Source organism: Cnephaeus nilssonii (genome assembly GCF_951640355.1).
Source record: "Cnephaeus nilssonii genome assembly, chromosome: 4".
In the NCBI taxonomy this organism is placed as follows: domain Eukaryota; kingdom Metazoa; phylum Chordata; class Mammalia; order Chiroptera; family Vespertilionidae; genus Cnephaeus; species Cnephaeus nilssonii.
This window is the reverse complement of record NC_137075.1, coordinates 100,607,233-100,618,451: the sequence shown is the minus strand read 5'-3', so window position 1 is coordinate 100,618,451 and position 11,219 is coordinate 100,607,233.

Sequence of the window (11,219 nt, the reverse complement as noted above, 5' to 3'; positions counted from 1 at the left end):
CTCTCTCTCTCTCTCTCTCTCTCTCTCTCTCTTTGTCAAATCAATCAATAAATAAAATTTTAAAGTCTTTGGTTCCAAAACGTGTATACGGACGACTCTGCGCTAGTCACTTAACCCATCTAAGTCTCTGTTTCCTTATGCATAAACATGGGAGTCTCTGCCTCATGTACCTCAACAGAGGTATTGCAAGGGTTAAGTGACAAAATAGCAAAAGCCCTTGTGACTGTAAATCATAGTCAAAGGCATACCTGAGGAGGAGGAGGAGGAGGAGGAGGAGGAGGAGGAGGAGGAGGAGGAGGAGGAGGAGGAGGAGGACGACAAGCATGTCTACTACTTCTGTAAGTTACAGAGAAGTTTTAGGGACCCAGGGCCTCTAATAATCTTAAAGAGTGGCCACTCTCTATGTTGAACACTCCAGGCATGAAAGAGGATTGCCGGGGGAAGGAAGACAGTATTTTCATCTAAGCATGACATTGTGAAACATCTCAGGTCGCACGCCTACCTTTGTGACCAAGCCTGGGAGAAACCCTTCCAGTTGGAACTCGGCCAGGCCGGCGGGACGTGGCCTCCAGGCTCTGCTCCTGAATCTAAAACTCACCTGGCATTCGGGTTGATTGATTGAGAGTCTGCTGGCCTCTGGCTCGTGCTCAGGAAAAGCCCCTTCTCATTATAGCCCAGCTTGGCTCCGCTTACCTTTTCAAGTCTCCAGCGGGGCCAGGGCTGGGAGGACACATTAGTATGTGCGTCCAGGTGCGTCTGTTTCAGAGTGGGCTTTGAGTGATGCTGCGGGGCAGCACTGTCAGTGGGTAAATGCCGGGCTGACGTGTGTGGGCCTATTACCCGAACTGTTCAACTGCCAGGAAGAGCAGGCTTGCTGACCCTTGTCAGGACTCACTTGACCAAAAAGCGAAGGGGAGAAGAGGTGGTGAGCCCAGCTCTCTGCTGATTGTGACATGAGGGGCCTCGAGAACGCCGCGTCGACTGGCACAGGACATCTGTGGCAGAGCGAGAGCTGGTAGGGCTTCTGTTCTTCCTCTGGCTCTTGAAAACCATGCCAACGATGAAAAAAAAAAAAAAGCAATTACTCATTCTACATTTCACTGTCTGTTCTATTGGATTCCCAATTTTCCCTGTTTCTAGCATCAATTAGTACTATCTGGGCCCACAGGGTGGATGGTGACATTTTAGAAAGCACGACGTTTATGATATTTTGTTAGATTAGTTTCTCCCATTTGGAAAGATAAAGATACATGAGGACATGGCAGGGAATTGCACACTCTCAATATTATTAGGATCAAACCCTTAACTTTTAATAGGTTAAGCAAGTCTTTTTTACAGATAAAGAAACTGGTTTGCTCCTAATCAGATGCTAGGATTCAAACCCAGGTTTCTTTCCATTACAACATAATGCTTTCATTCCTTTATTCATTCATTTGGTAAATATTGGTGACCCCCAACACTATATGCTGGGTGCTGTTACAGGGACTGGCGATAGAGCTGTGACTCAGATAAGCAAAGTCCCCCCCACAGAACTTACATTCTAGCGGGGGATGATGTGTTTTTCAATACACTTGAGTACATTTCCTCATACATGTTACCTGGTGCTGAGCACTTAATTTGCTGTTAATAAACAGTTAGTAAGTGAATGAACGAATGCCGTAACAGTGACCTTGATCCATGGTTCTTCATTTGTTTTCCCAAGGCCACACCAAGGGCGTGTTCCAGCTAATAGCATGCCCAGACGCAGGGCGGGTCGCTTGCGGATGGCACATTAGCTCCGTTCCAGGGAGCAATTTGTAACTTTTCTCACGAAGCATGAACTTGGAATAATTTCTGAAAGGCAGGTGCACCGCTTATTTCTCCAAGGAGAAGACAATTTCATCTTCCTGCTTTTCATCATGCAAATCTTCCAACTGCAGTTGGTAATAAGCAGACATAGATCAATGAGATCCAAAATTCACATTTAACTGTTTGGAGGATCAGTTTTGGTTGAAAAAGCAGCTGAACAGAACAGGGGGCTGGTGAGGGTAGGGCCTGTTTCTGAGATAAAACCGGAGCTGAAGCCGAGGTACATGTCCCAGCAGAAAAGTCAAGAGGACCAAGTTTTAGATATATTATTTTTTAATTTTTTAAAATGAGAGTTTAGTGTCCCAGGTCTAGAGCTCAATGGTTAGTTGCCTCTGTCCAGGCCTCTGTGCCTTCCGAATTAGACTCAGTGGTCTTGGCAGGGTATGCAAAGCCCTCCACGGTCTAGCCCCCACTTGCCTTTCTCATCTCATCCCAGTTACTGTCCTCCAGGCCCTCACGCAGTCAGCTCCCGCTCTCTCTCACCCAGCCCCTTGCTCTTCCCGAACACACAACTGTTTCCTCTTCCTGGGGAAGCGCTACCCCATCCTTCAAGGTCCTATTCAAATGTCACCCCCTCTGCAAAGCCTTCCCTTAGACCCGTCAGAACAGGGCGCTCCTTCCTCTGTGTTCATCGGGCCCTTGGTTCATGCCTCTCCTGTGCCGTGTTTGAGTCCCTCTTCTGGCTAGTTAGCAAGTCGATCTCTTCTACTCGATTTTGAGTTCCTGGAATCTTTATTACCTTAACTACCAAATTACCCAAGGACTCTAAACTGTGCCTGGCATCCATGAATGTTATAGCAGGAGGACATAAATACCAATTGGAAGTGAGGTTTAGGTTGGGGAAATGCTTGTTGGGTAGAAAGGACTGACCGTTGCATCGATGACTCAGGCAGGATTACGGAACAGCCTTTTGGGGAAATCTCAAAGACATTCATTCATTTGAGATCCATCCATATCTGGAGGCAGAAGGATGAGCCAAACGGGGGGTGAGGATGGGCGACAGGGCACATATCAACTCCGGAGAAAACAGACTGTGGAGAGAGGTCAGAGTGCCTGTGCCGCTCCTGCCTCCCTTCCTGACGTGGTGCTCGTGTCCCACCACAGCCGCCGCTTCTGCCTCGGGGCTCCTGTCCCAAGGCCACGGCTCTTACGTGGGCTCCAGAAACACCACTTCCTCCCCTCCCCGCTTCAGGCCCTGGGGTGGCGATGGCTTCCTGCTGCTGTGGGTCCCCGGGGAGGCTCAACATCCCTTGTCAGTTCCTTTACTCCACTCACACCTTTATGAACAGGCCCTTTATCTTCAAAATGTCAGTTGAGGACCCTGATGGAGAGTCACTGCACAAACCCTGGATCCGAGCTGCTCAGAATTCTGGTGAAGAAAATGCTGGGTACCACTCTGCTATAACCAGGGCCGGCACATCACAACCCACAGGCCATATTGCTTATAAATAAAGTTTTATTGGAACACACTTGTTACTTATTGGAACGCCATCTATTTTTATAAAGTTTTATTAGAACACAGCCACCCCCTTTCATTTAGAAACTGTCTCTGGCTGCTTTCACCCAGTTGTACTGGCCGAGGTGCGTAGTCGTGACAGAGACAGAAAGGCCTGAAGAGCCCGGAATGCTTCCTCTCTGGCCCGCATGGAAAAAGGTTGCCCACCCTTGTCCTGCACTAACTATTCATGAACTGGTCATCATTTTAACATCCATCTGTGAAGCGCCTTCTACAGATTTCTCCCTCCTACCTCCTTCCCTTCTCATTGTTTTCCAATCCCTTCTTCACAGGCCTTCCGGAAAGATCTTGCCAAAATGCCAATTTGAATCTTCCCATCTGCTTTAGGGGGCTCCACTGAAGTCCGAAGTCCAGAGCACAACATCTCCCTCCATTTCCTGCCGGACTCGCCGAACGGATTGTGGCCTCTGCCACTGCTATTCCTCTGGTCATACGTGTTATTGATTAGATGATGCACCAATGATTACTAACACTTTCCCAGGGAGAAAACCAAAACACTAAGCCTCTATGTCAGTTTTAGACATGTCTGACTTTCCGAAATGTGACACGGAGAAGCAATGAGGCGACCCCTGATTGAGGAACGACAGTTCCATGGCAGAAGGCAATGTGGGAGGCGGCAGGGCGGGGGGGGGGGGGGGGGGGACCCTCAAGTGCTCCCGGAGGAGCCAGCCACGTGGCAACCGAGTCTGGGCTTTTCCTGGAGACAATCACAGGCTCCTCAGGGAGTCTGCAGTGGGGGAGACATGGTCAGATTTGCGTTTAAAGAGACCACTGTGTAGCCTGCTTGGAAAGGTGGATTGAAGAGGGCCGATTAGGAAGGACGAGACAAAGGAAGCCAGGGGTAGACTGAGCTCTGAGAGTGGGGACAGACCCCAGGGCATGGGCTCAGAAGAAATTTCAGAGACGAGTTGACTGGAGTTGCTGACTGAAGAGGCCGAGGGCAGTGGGAGAAGAGGGCGGAGTTGGGACCACCCAGGCTTCTGTCTTGGGAATCTGGAAGAATGGGTATGCGCTCTGACTGAGGAGCCCAAGGGAAACCTATTTCCTGGATCCTTAAATTCAGGTTCAATCCCTGATCCCTTGAACAGGTTCAAGTGTGACTCATATGCCTTGTTTTTTTGTGTGTGTTTTTTTAATCCTCACCGAGGACATTTTTTCCATTGATTCCAGAGAGAGTGGAAGGAAGGGAAGAGTGGGAAAGAGAGAGAAACATTGATGTGGGAGAGACACATTAACTGGTTGCCTCCCACACATACCCCTTTTGGGGCTGGAGAACCTGCAACCAAGGTACAGGTATGTGTCCTTGACAGAATCAAAGTTGCAACCCTTTGGTCAGCAGGCCAACACTCTAACCACTGAGCCAAACCATCCAGGGCACATATGCCTTGTCTTGACTTGATGAATTTAGTAACAGAACTCACAGTCTAGAACTGCACGGTGGCAGGGGGGGACACAGGGAGGGCAGAGAAGACTGGACCAGAGCTGCCCATAGAGGGGAAGAGGTTCTCCCTTTTGCTGGAAGGGTAATCGGAACCTGGAAGCATACAGGTGGATGCAGGAGTGAAGATGCCTGGCTCTCCTTCTGAAGGTCTGCCTGCAGAATAGGCACCCAAATCTCCCTAGGGTCACTGTGTCCCCGTCGCTTCTCACCCACCAGCTCCAAGAATCAGGGTGCCAATGAAAGAGAGTGAGGGCTTCCTTCGGTGGGCAGAGCACCCTGAGGAGTGTTCCTTCCATTCATCCTTCCCGGGAAGGTCGTGCCTAAGCCCCAGAGCGTCCTCCCTCCCGGAGCCAGGCACAGCCCCCCTTGTCTCTTCGGCCCTCAGAAAAGAGCATCAATTTGACAAGAGTGAAGCATGTGTCCTGGGGTCGAGCTTAGTTTAGTTCGGACCTTCCTGGTGCAAGGTGGGAATGGAGAAGAGTAGCCGCCACCATCCATGGGAAATCACAGTGCAGTCGGTGGGAGTGGCTTGGACGCAGGTGAGTTTCCATCCATGGCTGGAGTAGCGACAGGTGCCAGAGGTGCCAGAGGCGAGGGCAGGCTACCCCTCACCTGGTCCTCTAAGGCTTTGTCTTCAGCGAGCAAGACCAGAGATGCCATGGGAGCAGCAGACCCCCAGGGAGATCAAAGGACTATGTTTGCTGAGGGAGACCCTCACTTCCTTTGGGGGTGGTGTCAATCAATGGGGGAGGGCATGTCAGGAGGATGGAAAGGTCCCACTGGATCAGAATCTCAAGGCCAGTTCCTGACAAAGGCTTGAGCTGGGGGCTCATTTGAAGTTTAACTCAAAAAAGGCAATATTGCAGGGATATCCCTCACTCCATTCACTTCTCTCTAAGGTCATACTGCGCTGAGAATAGCCCTTCCCATTTCTATAGAGCTTTGCAATTTGACTTCAAGGTTGTTCACACTCATTTTCTTATATGGATGGCACAGGCGAGGGCAGGAATTACTTCTCTCTCCCCCTGTTGAGGGTCTCTCTTCTTCAGTGACCCTCACACTTTTCTGAAGTCCCACAGTTTGTAAGAGACAGAGGGTTTCCAGCCTGAGATGATGGTTATTATCTCCATGGAGATAATATGACATGATCTGATCCAATTGTCTCTGCCCGATACCTGTAATCAGGTCTTGAAACAGGTCCCCCAGAGACAATCAAGCTTTTCATTGCATTACAAGAGGCCTCGGATGAAAGAGATGCTCCCCTCGGTTGGGGTACCCACTGTGACCATATCTACCATGAAGGGCTGTTGGCTCATGTGCATGCTGGTTACAAACCCACCGAGACATGCATTGTATAGGAAAATGTTTTAACTCAGCCAAGATATCTTTTTTTAAATCAACACAGTATTAGAGATGATAATTGCCCCCCTCCAAACATTGAGACAATTATTCTGGAATATTTGATTAGTCCTAATAACCAACTGCTATTAAAAATTTATTTAAATTCGCCCAATTAATTAAGCCTCCAATTATGAAGAAGGTAAAGAGAGGCACTTGCAAGATTTTCTCAGTCCTACTTAATAAGGCTTTTAGTTTGAAGAGTACCGTGTCATTTTGTTCTAACACCACAGAAACCTGCCTTGGAGGAGATTAAAGTAGAGATTCTTCAAAGGAGATAATTTCTGTTGAAGTGCATAGTAAGCTCTTTATGTACAGGCTTGTCTGAGAACACTGAATTCATTCTACTTGAGACTTTTCAAAGGAAAGATGGGGTTTGAAAGCAAGAGAGAGAGGGTGGGGGAAGGGAAGGACAGAGAAAGGGACAGGCATTGAGAGAGAGAGAGAAGTAGAAGCAGAAATTTCCTAAATTATAAATGTAATTTAGAGAAGAAATGTGTAGGGCCGGTTGGGATGGGGGGGAGGTATTGCAGTGAGAAGACAGGAATAGGGCAGAGCGTTCTGTTTAAGAGACACAAGTTCTAGTTCTGGATCTCTGGTTGTACTGGTTGATCCTGAACAGATCCCTTCATTCTGAGCTCTGCCTGAGAAACACGCTGGTATCAGATCCCAGTAGCCTCTCCCTCTTCCCCTAAGCAATGGGTTCTGTGGCCACCCTGGTAAAACTGGCGCCTTAGATCTGTATGCAATTTCTATTTCAGACTGATTTGCTCAGATTCTTTCTCATTTGATCCCCAAACAACCCTAAGAAATTGGTAGGGCAGGAATTGTAGACCCATTTGACAGATGAGGAGCCTGAGGTTCACAGAGCTTCAGTGTGAATTATATTTCAGAAGCAAGTCGTGGGAGTCAATGCGCTTCTACCAGAACATGCCGATTGTTTGGGGGGCTCGGGAGTTAATTCATGCCCAGAAGATCAACTCCTATATTGTTTCTCTATTCAAATATCCCTTTTCTAAATTGTGTTGTCTGGTTGGTGAGACTTAACTCGGAAGGTTGGAGGTTCTTCAATGTTGGGGTCAGAAAAGTAACACGGTGACTCTGGCAGGTAGCCGTGGCAGGAGAGCTGGGTATCTGTGAAGTCACTTCGCGTCACTCTGACGACTTAGGACCTGTGTTTCTCCGCAGAGCCAGGGAGGGAAGGGAACTGGGTCTTGCTCTGTCTGAGAGAAGACGTTACGGCCCACGTGGCTATATGTGTTTTCTTGGGCTTCCATAATGAAGTACCACAAACTGGGTGCTTGAAACAACACAAACCGATTCCCTCATGGCTTTGGAGGCCAGAAGTCCAAAATCAAGATGTTAGCAGGAACATGTGCCATCAGAAGGGTCTGGGAAGAGTCCTTCCTGCCTCTTTCTAGCTTCTGGATGGTTGCAGACAACCCTTGGTGTTCTTCGGCTGCATCACTCCCATCTCTGCCTCTCTCATCCCATGTTCTCTCTCTGGGTCTGTCTCTGGGTCCAAAGGATCTCTCCTTATAAAGACACCAGTAGGATTAGGACCCACCCCAGTTGGCATGACTGCATCTGAACTTGATGACATCTGCAAACACTTAATTTGCAAATAAGGTCTCATTCACAAGTTCTGATGGCTTGGACTTCAACATGTCTTTTTGAGGAATATAATTCAACCCATAACAGTAGCAGTCCCCTCTTCCACCACTTCTCAGAGTTTCATCAACAATTGTCAGGAGGGCTTCCCACAGCGGACACATTTCAAATGTTTTGGTTTTGAAAAATATCTTGAGCGACTTCAAAAAAAATGTATTTGTGCATTTGTGCAAAGAGGGAATTTCACCATGTGCTAACCAATTTTTCCCAGCACTATGTGACTTAAAGAAAACTGGAGAGCCCCAGGGGAGCCCCTCCAGGTGTGACAATTACTTAGACATTAGTAGGGTTTATAAGGCTTTCTATGTAAAGTCACTATTTAATGGAATTTGTGGGGCTGCTCTCACTCCACACTTAAGATGCTCATTACAGCCCTGGCCGCTGTTGCTCAGAGGTTAGAGAGTTGGCTCGCACACCAAAGGCTCTTAGGTTGAATTTCCAGTCAAGGGCTCATACCTGGTTCGCAGGTTCATTCCTGGGCCCTGGTTGAGGCATGTGCAGGAGGCAACCAATTGATATGTCTCTCTCACATTGATGTTTCTCTCACTTTCACTCTGTCTCTCTGTCTCCCTGTCTCCTCCCTCCCTTCTACTCTATCTAAAAACAATGGGTTTTATGTTACTTACACCTGAAAGATTCCTTTTTTCTCTCCCTTATTTCTCTTTGTCACCCTTGCCACACACACCACTATCCTTCTGATAATCTGTTTGAAGCATGATGAGTTTGAGATACTAGTGGAATACTCAGGCAGCCATATCTAGAATGGCGCTGTCCAATAGAACCTTCTGCAATGATGGCCGTATTCTCCAGCTGCACTGTCCAACATGTAGCCACACCCAGCTCTCAAGCCCTTAAAATGTGGCTTATGTAAACGAAGAACCAAATGTTACATTTTATTTTAAGATTTTTAATTTAAATAGCCATGTGTGGCTAGCGATGACTATGTTGAACAGCACAGTTCTAGAAAGAACTTGAAAACGTGGAGCTAAGACAGATTGGGTGAAGACAGAAATGTGGGACTCTCAAAATTGCTCTGAGTATGTGGAATGAGAAGACAAGAGAGTGAAGGTCAGCCCTTGAGGGACATCAATATTCAAGGACAAGGGGAGAGAAGGAGCCAGCAAAGAATGCTGAGGACATGGGGATGAGAAGTGAACAAAAGCATGCGGTGCAGGTATCCTGAAAGCTAGGAGGGGCACATTTCAAGGGAGGAGGGGTCAATAACAATACCATCTCAGCAGGAGATAAAATAAGACACGTGTTCATTGGCAGAACCAACAAGGAGGTCATTGGTGGTCATCAGAAGAGTAGATGCACGATGGGAGAGGAACCCAGATGGTTTGAGGCGACAGAACTGAGACACTTCCAGTCATGGTCATCAATGATCATAAAGAGGTCAGACCAGGAATATCCAGGAGACATTATCCCAGTGGGGACTAAATTCATACTTCTGTGGGCCTTTACCATGTTTACTGTGATTTGTTTCTAGGGGACACAGAAACATTTCTTTCCTCAACTACCCCTTTGGGAAGTTTTGTCAAATCAAACACGGCTCCCTAGGAAACATGGCGATGTCCCCCATGGAATCTCTGATTCTAATTTCTGTATTGTCCATTTAGGCCATCAAGCAATTCATTCCAAATCGTTTTCTCTTTTCTACCTCTGATATAATATTTATTTGGGGCTTCTATTTTTAGCCTGTCTGGAAAAAAAAAAGTAATGGGAATTCACAGGATTTATTACACAGATTACTTCTCTGGCTCCCTCCCACCTCCATCAAGGCTCTGACAGTGGGATTGCATTTCATGTGCATTCGATTTTTAAGTGCTCTGTTAGGTAACTTACAAGCTTTCCTTGATGTCTCTGCAACCCAAGTGCACAACAGACACTGAAAATGGACCACAGGTCAGACGTGGCCCGTCTTTACATCTGAATCATACATACTCTCCAACTCGGTTCAGGCTTCCAATGGAGATTGTTGTGGACCTTCAAGGGGACTGTCTTCACAGTTATTTATAGTATACACACCAAGCATTGCTTATCCTTAACTCTAATGGTCAAAGTCAAAGCCAAACAATCTAAATAATCTCTGCACAACCGTGCATTTCCCATAACTAGTTAGAAGATTTGTGGTTCACTCCCCCTAACTACTATGTGATAATGACGTTTTCAAGGAACTTTCCCTCAGATGGACTCATTTTTTGGCTCTTGCTGAGCAGCATTTTATCAGGACACAAGAACAAATAATCATGGAACGTCTAAAGCCATCCTACACTGCCCTGGGGCCTTGGGGGACCCTGAGAGCTGTGGCCCTGGTCCATAAGTGGATTGCATTCCACACTGCTTCTCCCACCCTGAGCTGTGGCTAATGCTGGGTCCTTTTAAGCTTCTTACCTGAATGGCTTTTCTCTCTTTCAAATGCCTTCCTCTACTTATCCATCGGCAAATTCCTACTGATCCTTCAAGACCCATTCCTTCCTCTAGGCACTCATGCCCATTTTATAGCTTGAGTACATTGCCTTTTGTTTGTTTGTGGGTCTTTCTCCTCTGCTACATTGTTCCATGGTAGGGGCCATATCTCATTCATCTACTCCAAAAGCCTAGCATAGGGCTTGATGTATAAAAAATATTCCCCAAGTGTGGCTGGATGTAGAGTGAGTGAGTGACTGATATATATGAAATCCAAAGCCATCCAAGTTTGCAAGGTTAATGCAAAGCAGTAAATACATAAGAAATGTGGATTAATACAATCTCTGAGCAAAGAAAGCATATTGGAGAGAGGTGCTGGACAGGGGGTGAAAAGACAGGGCTTTCAAAATTGGCTATGGCACTACCTCCTTATGTGACTTTGATAATACATTTCATCTCCAGGCCTTCAGCATAAAAGAGTGGTCTCGACCAATTGATCACTAATCTCTCTTCTAGCTCTAACTTCTTTTAATCCTCAACCACAAGATGAAATTTCTAAGAACCAAGTTTATGCTGCTGATGACTTGCTATATAACAGATGCCAACAAACATCAGATTGAGAGAGGAGGGAAACTATTTTCATGGATTTGGGTCCAGCTTATTTCCACATTAGCACAAAGATTACAACTATACTTTTTTGTAAACACATTTTTGCTCCAGCACTTTTTTCCACTACCCAGCACAATACTGGTATCGAAGAGGTACAATAACATTGATTGATTGGTCTAAATATTTTCAAGTTGGCTTCCTCTACTTATTGAGCCATAATTTCATTCATCCATTGATCTATTTTTTCAACCACCCACCTGTTAATCCATCATGTATCCACCTATCCTAGTATCCACCCAATAAATATTTATTGAGTCCCCCTATGTG